Source organism: Tamandua tetradactyla, chromosome 4 (assembly GCF_023851605.1).
Source record: "Tamandua tetradactyla isolate mTamTet1 chromosome 4, mTamTet1.pri, whole genome shotgun sequence".
NCBI lineage: Eukaryota > Metazoa > Chordata > Mammalia > Pilosa > Myrmecophagidae > Tamandua > Tamandua tetradactyla.
The window spans coordinates 84724961-84733334 of record NC_135330.1 but is presented as its reverse complement, the minus strand read 5'-3'; the positions used below and the strand labels follow the sequence as shown (position 1 = coordinate 84733334).

Here is an 8374-nt window from a genome sequence, read left to right as displayed (position 1 = left end):
AGGAGTCTTGGTTGGCAGTTTTTCTCTTTTAGTAATTTAAATATATCATCCCACTGTCTTCTAGCTTCCATGGTTTCTGCTGAGAAATCTACACATAGTCTTATTGGGTTTCCCTTGTATGTGACAGATTGTTTTTCTCTTGCTGCTTTCAAGATCCTCTCTTTCTCTTTGACCTCTGACATTCTAACTAGTAAATGTCTTGGAGAACGCCTATTTGGGTCTATTCTCTTTGGGGTGTGCTGCACTTCTTGGATCTGTATATTTAGGTCTTTCATAAGAGTTGGGAAATTTTCAGTGATAATTTCTTCCATTAGTTTTTCTCCTCTTTTTCCCTTCTCTTCTCCTTCTGGGACACCCACAACACGTATATTTGTGCGCTTCATATTGTCATTCAGTTCCCTGATTACCTGCTCAAGTTTTTCCATTCTTTTCCCTATAGTTTCTGTTTCTTTTTGGAATTCAGACGTTCCATCCTCCAGTTCACTAATTGTAGCTTCTGTCTCTTTAGATCTACCATTGTAGGTATCCATTGTTTTTTCCATTTTTTCTTCTTTGTCCTTCACTCCCATAAGTTCTGTGATTTGTTTTTTCAGATTTTCTATTTCTTCTTTTTGTTCAGCCCATGTCTTCTTCATGTCCTCCCTCAATTTATTGATTTGGTTTTTGAAGAGTTTTTCCATTTCTGTTCGTATATTCAGCATTAGTTGTCTCAGCTCCTATATCTCATCTGAACTATTGGTTTGTTCTTTGACTGGGCCATATCTTCAATTTTCCGAGCGTCATCCATTATTTTCTGCTGGTGTCTTTTAGTAATTTGATCAGATTTCCCTGGGTGTGGGACCCAGCTGGTTGAAAGGTTTTTCTGTGGAATCTCTGGGCTCTGTTTTTCTTTTCCTGCCCAGTAGGTGGCGCTCGTGGCAGTCGTCTGTCTGCGGAGCAGCCGGCTCGGGAAACCGCGCGTGGAGGCAGGGGTCGCTGGCCGCCGTGGCTTGGGGGAGTGCCAGTCCAAATTGCCCAGCTGGCCCGAGACGCCAAGCGTGACGGGAGGGCCCCGCTAGCCAACGTTCCCAGTCAGACTGGGGAGCCACGTGCATGGAGGGGACCCCAGTCTCCAGCCGCCCCGGCCGGGAAAACGTGCGCCCTTCGGGTATCTCACCGCAGCGGATTCTCCCTGCCCATTCAGCCGTTCCAGAATGGGGTACGCTGTCTTTTTGGTCTCTGTCGTGACTCCGGGAGCTGTTTCGTATTGTTTCTGTTTCTTGCTTTTCTGGAGGAGGAACTAAGACCCGCGCGTCTTACTAAGCCGCCATCTTCTCTGGAAGTCCCTCAAAGTAGCTCTTTTGTCAGACATATTTCTTATGTTTGTGGGGGTATGCTTGCTAGTGATATGGGTGATGATACGTGTCATATTAGTATTGCTAGTGTAAGGGGCAAGAAGTTTTTTCATAGTGGGTGTATTAATTGATCATAGAGGAATCGTGGGTATGATGCTCGGATTCATAGGAATACAACTGTTAGTACTAGTGTTTTTAGTACAAAATTGGCTGTGTAGATTTCTGGGACGAGTGGGGTGTGGAGTGCTCCTAGGAATAGAACTGTTGTAAGGGTGTTTATTACTATGATGTTAGCATATTCAGCTAAAAAGAATAAGGCAAAAGGTCCTGCTGTGTATTCTACATTGAATCCTGATACTAGTTCCGACTCTCCTGCTGTTAGGTCAAATGGGGCTTGGTTAGTTTCAGCTAGTGTTGAAATAAACCATATTATGGCAAGTGGTCATGCTGGGATGATTAATCATACTTGTTCTTGTGTCGTGATTAGGTTTGTTAGTGTAAATGATCCTGACATTAGCAGGATAGATAGGAGGATAATAGCCAAGGTTACTTCATAGGATACGGTTTGTGCTACTGCTCGGGGAGCTCCGATTAGGACATATTTTGAGTTTGATGCTCAGCCTGGTCATAGGATGGAGTATACGGCTAAGCTTGAAATTGCTAGAATGAAGAGTACTCCTAAATTTAGGTTAACAAGTGAGTAGGGTATTGGGAGTGGGATTCATATAGTTAGTGCTAGTGTCAGTGCTAGTGTTGGTGCCACCGTGAATAATAGTTTTGATGATGTTAGTGGACGAAAGGGTTCTTTAGTGAATAACTTTATGGCATCTGCGATTGGTTGTAATAAGCCATGTGGGACCTACGGTGTTTGGTCCCTTGCGTAGTTGCATATATCTTAAAGTTTTTCGTTCAACTAGTGTTAGGAACGCTACTGTTAATAGGACTGGGATGATTAGGCATGTAATATTAATTATAAACTTGTGTTAAGAAGAGGAGTTGAACCTCTGGGAATAAAGGCTTAAATTTTATGCATTTACCGGGCTCTGCCTCCTTAACAAACCCTTGTATCAGGCTGTTTTTGCCTAGTTAACTAGATTTCGATAATTTCATCTATTTTGTCCTAAGGCTCTTGGTTCCAGTTGGCCCTATCTCTCTGGTCCTTTCGTACTGGGAGAGATAAGCATGTAGAAACCGACCTGGATTGCTCTGGTCTGAACTCAGATCACGTAGGACTTTAATCGTTGAACAAACGAACCAATAATAGCTGTTGCGCCGTTTGGATGTCCTGATCCAACATTGAGGTCGTAAACCCTATTGTTGATATGGACTCTAAAATAGGATTGCGCAGTTATCCCTGGGGTAACTTGTTCCATTGATCAATTTCTTGGATCAATTAATGATGAACTACTAACTTGACTTGCCAGGTCTGGTTATGAATCATTCGGAGGATTTTTTATACTCCGAGGTCACCCCAACCGAAATTTTTAGCCCAGTTTATTGTATGTTGGCCCTGGAGGGCTGATGGGATATAATTGGGCTGGCAATTTAAGCTCCACAGGGTCTTCTCGTCTTATATACTCATTCCCGCCTCTTCATGGGGAGGTCAATTTCACTGATTGGAAACAAGAGACAGTAAAACCCTCATCAAGCCTTTCATACTAGTCCCTAATTAAGGAACAAATGATTATGCTACCTTTGCACGGTCAGAATACCGCGGTCGTTGAACGCATGTCACTGGGCAGGCAGTGCCTCTAATAATTGTGATTCTAGAAGTGATGTTTTTGGTAAACAGGCGGGGTTTGTGTTTGCCGAGTTCCTTTTGTTTCTTTTAATCTTTCCGTTGTGCACTCCTGTGTCGGGCTAACAATGTATGTAACTATAGGATATTTTATGGGTAAGCTTAGTTTAATTGTTAACTATCAGCAAATTATTCGGTCTGATATAAACTTGTACGTGGAGAAAGGTATTCTTGTTGCTCATATCAACATTATTCCTTCTATTAAGATAGATTAGTCCAGTGGTGGCTTAGGAGTTGTTGGTGTTTAATGGTATTTGTAGTTTTTATTGTTGAGCTTGAACGCTTTCTTTATTGATGGCTGCTCTCAAGCCTACTATGGAAGTGTGTTGTGGGAACTCTCTAATTAAGGTTTTCCTGTGTCAATAGGGCTGTACCCCTATTGACTATATTTAAAACTTACATTTGGGCTATTGATTTATTCTTTTAGGGTAAGTTTTAAGTTGAACTTATATTCATTTCCTGGACAACCAGCAATCACCAGGCTCGATTGGCTTTTCACCGCTACCCACTGATCGTTTCACTATTTTGCCACATAGATGAATTGGTCCTTTTGACTGTCTGCAGGTAGATCGTCTGGATTCGGGGTTTTTTACTTAAGTTCTCTTTGCAAATGGTGTTCTAGTTGATTCATTATGCAAAAGGTAAAGGGTTGACCTTTGCTGTCTTGTACTGTTAATAATTCTTTCATCTTTCCCTTGCGGTACTGTCTCTGTGGCGCCTGTATATTATAATTCCTGTCGCTGATACTTTTATGGTTGGTGAATGTTTTAATTTAGGTTTTGGGTGAATTTTTGTTGTAGGATGTTTGGGCTAGGTTTAGTTCAAAGTGGTCTAATGAGTTGAAATCTTCTGGGTGTAAGCCAGGTGCTTTTGTTTAAGCTACACTTTGGTTATTCCAAGCACACTTTCCAGTATGCTTACCTTGTTATGACTTATCTCCTCTAAAATTAGGTGTTTGTTAACATGAATCATAGATTTAGTGCTGTAAGGTTGAGGAGGGTGACGGGCGGTGTGTGCATGTTCCATGGCCTGGTTCAGTCAAGCACTCTACTTTTGACTTACTGCTAAATCCTCCTTCACACTTTGTTTTCATAAAGACTTTCATGTTCTCTATTATTAAGGAATGTAGCCCATTTCTTCCCACCTCATGGGCTACACCTTGACCTAACGTTTTTATGGTTATAATTGTGCTTACTGCAATTCCTTTTTAGGGTTTGCTGAAGATGGCGGTATATAAGCTGTATTAGCAAGAGGTGGTGAGGTTTATCGGGGTTTATCAATTATAGAACAGGCTCCTCTAGGTGGATGTGAAGCACCGCCAAGTCCTTTGAGTTTTTAGCTATTGCTAGTAGTACTCTGGTGAATATTCTTGTTTGAATGTTTATGTTTATGGCTAGGCATAGTGGGGCATCTAATCCCAGTTTGGGCCCTAGCTGTTGTGTGTTCGGATATGCTAAAGTCACTTTCGTTGTTGGGCTTATTTATACTGGGGCTTTTTACGGCTTAGTAATAATTTAACTTTATTTGGGTGAAAATCCTAAACACTCTTACTCTGAAGGTTATTGATTTGGGTTAATCATATGACCGTGGTTGCTGGCACGAAATTTACCAACCCTAAATTAGTATGACTTAGTCAAACTTTTGTTAATTGCTTAATTTTTATCACAGATATCACTGCTGTATCCCGTGAGGGCGTGGTTTAGCAAAATGTTTTGAGCTGCTGTGTTTTGCGTGCTTGATATCTGCTCCTTTTGATCTTGTTCTGATCTAGAGGACATCCTCACTGGGCCATTGAGGCTTGCATGTGTAATTCTACTAAAAATTAATAAAAAGGCTGGGACCAAGATTTTGTGTTTATGGAGTACTCAGTACTCATCTAGGCATTTTCAGTGCCTTGCTTTAGAGTTAAGCGACATGAACTGGTGTTGTCCTGTTAGGACATAGGCTTTTTCTATACTAAAAAGTTGTGAAAGCCTGAGTGCTATGTCAGTATTGGCAAAAATGTTGTCTGACCAATAAATGGGGGAGGTAGGGTTTTGAGTGTACTTCTTGTTGTTTGCTCAATGGCACTGTATTAGATCTATTTTTGGGGCTTGGTAGAACTGTGTAGGTGCGGTGTTGAGTTTAAGGGGGGTGGGGGAGGTTTGGCCTGTATATATTTGTATATATTGGTCCCGGCCTTTTTATTGATTTTTAGTAGAATTACACATGCAAGTGTATATATTTTCTCTTTTTTGTAGCTTTTAGCTACGCGCGTATGTGTATGTCCTGTTACCATTGACTGAATAATACCTTTAACGTAATATGCTGGTTGAACCAATGTTCAGTATAAGTCCAGCTACAATTGCGTTGACTGTGACGGGGCCTCCTGTAGGCCATAGCTGAGTCGATGCAAATCCCCCTCCCCCCAAAAAATAAAAAATACCAAATGTATTTGGTGTATGACACCACAGTTATGTGTGATCATGGGCTGATTAGACATTAGTCCATCAAGATGTCTTATTTAAGGGTTTTTTTTTGGCATGGGCAGCCTCCGGGAATGGAACCCAGTCTCCGGCATGGCAGGTGAGAACCCACCACTGAGCTACCGTTGCACCACCCACTTATGCCCCTTTAATAATGCCCCCACCAGGCCCCTTCCAGACCTATCAAATCTCCAGGGAGACCCTGGGCCCAGGTGTTTTAACATCTCTGTGGGCATTTCTGATGGGCGCCCGTGGTTGGAACACTGGATCTCAGGTGACCTCGAGGTTCTCCTCCAGCTCCAATGGTCTCTGTCACTGTTAACCCTTTCTCCAAAGAAAATGAGTTTTGATTCATTTTTAAAAACATAAGTGTCATAGCCCTTTGAAAAGAAGAAGGGCAGTGTCACAAAAGCAAGTGTGACCCAGGGATCGCTCTGCAGCAATTCTAAAACCATCTACAGCCACCCCTTTCCCTAAATTGCTGAAGAAAAGATGCGCTGGGAGTTTGGTGGGATGGCTGGGAGCGAATGTCTGCATTAGCAGGGGCCCATCGTCACAGCCACCTCCATCGGCGCCTTCTGAATAAGACTAAAGACAAAAAGGAACATCTTCCGTGCTTCATTTGGATTCTTCTCACAGGTTGGGAAGGAAAATGGGAAGAAAAGAGAAAAGCAGCAGCATGTTCAAGGCTTCTATTCACAACAAAGTTCTCCCTGAAAGAAGAAAGATGGGAATTGGATAGCTCTGGGAACCAGTAACGGGATAGGGAATTTTTAACCTGTGCAGACCACCTGTTTGAATCTGGCTTGCCGGGCACAGGGACCAAACGCTGCTGCCGCCTGACAGCTGCTCAGTGGGGGATTTGAAATGAGGTAGTCGTCTTGTTTTAGTGCTTAGAGGAACAGGTGTCCTAAGCCACTTGCGCAGTTGGCACCTTTGCGGACAGTCTCAGTCCAGGCCCAGGGTAGCCATGCTCCACGCTCATGAATTCTGTCGTTCGTCGGCCCCATGAGCAGTTATGGATCACCTCCAGGGAGCAGAGCACTGTCCTGGGTTAAAAGAAGGCAGAGAGGAGAAAGACATGGTCCCTGCCTGCCAGGAGCTTCAGGGTATCCTTGGAAGGGGCGGGTATGGGATGGGGCGGGGTGGTGGTGGTGGGACTTGCGCTTGACACCATCACAGAGCCCCTTTGTCAAGCACCCCCCAACATGCTTGTATTGGGAACTGGCCCCCTATGGAGGGCAGCTCTTTCTCTTCCTCTCTGTAAAGTCAAGTCCAGACCCAGGATTTTTTTTTTCTTTTTTCACACTCACATAGTCACGTGAAAGCTCTAGCATTATACAATCATCTTCAAGAAACATGGCTACTGGAATACAGCTCTACAGTTTCAGGCAGTTCCCTCCAGCCTCTCTAATACACCTTAAATTTAAAAAGGGACGTCTATATAATGTGTAAGAATAACCTCCAGGATAACCTCTTGAGTCTGTTTGAAATCTCTCTGTCACTGACACTTGACTTTGTCTCATTTCACTCTTCCCCCTTTGGGTCAAGAAGGTTTTCTCAATCCCTTGATACTGAGTCTCAGCTCATTCTAGGATTTCTGTCCCATATTGCCAGGAAGGTCCACACCCCTGGGAGTCATGTCCCACGTTGGGAGGGGTTTGGGCGGTGAGTTTGCTTGCTGTGTTCAGTCCCAGGTTTTGCACGGTGTGCAGTAATTCTCCGATATTCTGTACGCACTTACAGGATGAATCCTTCTGAAACGGACACCTGTTCTATCTACTGCTAAAACGTGGACTTCCTTGAAAGTTTTGTTAATATGATTCTCATACTACTAAGGTATTGCCCTCTGATAAGCCAAGATAGAATAGGAAATGATGGAGGGTTCTGGGTGTCATTCGCCAGTCAGTCTTTAGAAACACTTAGAAATAAGTGATGACCTATTTGCATATGTATTTTCCATAGCAGCCCAGTTTTGAACAGAAAACTTTCTAGTCTAGGGAGGATTTGCTGTTGACAACTGCCTCACTAGTTCATGGTGTATGCTGGCTACTCCTGAAACACTTTCTTGTAGACAGAAATAAAGTTGTTCCTGAAATGCTGTTTTTATAGAATTTGGGGCATCAGGCTCTGGCAGTTTGCAGTTCCACGGCTTTTTCTTGTTCTGGGAAAAGAGCTTAAAGAGAGAGACCAAAGTTTCCATGGTTAACCAAGTCCACCCACTCAGACTTGTTACTATCAAAATATTAATCAAAATTAATGGGAGGACCTAATGATACAGCATTTGAAGAGTTTTAATCATTGCAGAGATTCGAAAATTCAATTGCAGAATCTTTGTGGTTATATTGTTATATCAAGTCTCAAAGCATTTATCCAATAAGCATGTATTGAGCACCTATTGTGTGCAAGCTAGTATAAGAAAGACATCCACAGGCCACCTGCAGGGCTGGAGACCCCCCAACCCGCCTCCTGCAAATTGTACCCTTTAGAGAAGTATTTGAGTGATTACGGTCTCATTTCAGATAGGCCATGGGCTTACAGCTCCATGGTCAGGAGGTCAGTTTAGTTGCTGTAGCCAATTCATGGGGGGAAACTTCAGGAAAATCAGTTGTATAAGGAAACCCATGTGGACGCACTCTACTTACCAGATTAAACGTCCTCAGGTGTCACTGCACCAGAGGCTCTCATAGTGCTGTCCTTGCCTGCATGTCCTCTTCCCTCTTCTTTCTTTTATTTTGTGGGTGGGGTGGGGGTGCATGGGCTGGGAAGCGAACCCG

At 43.2% G+C, this 8374-nt stretch overlaps 1 non-coding gene across 1 annotated transcript; it reads right to left on the bottom strand.

Moving 5' to 3' along the window:
- Positions 1-4020: 4020 nt before the first annotated feature.
- On the bottom strand, positions 4021-4812 carry LOC143681972 (18S ribosomal RNA). Its single transcript, XR_013175006.1, has one exon. It is a non-coding gene; the product is annotated as an 18S ribosomal RNA (ribosomal RNA).
- Between the last annotated feature and the right edge of the window lie 3562 nt (positions 4813-8374).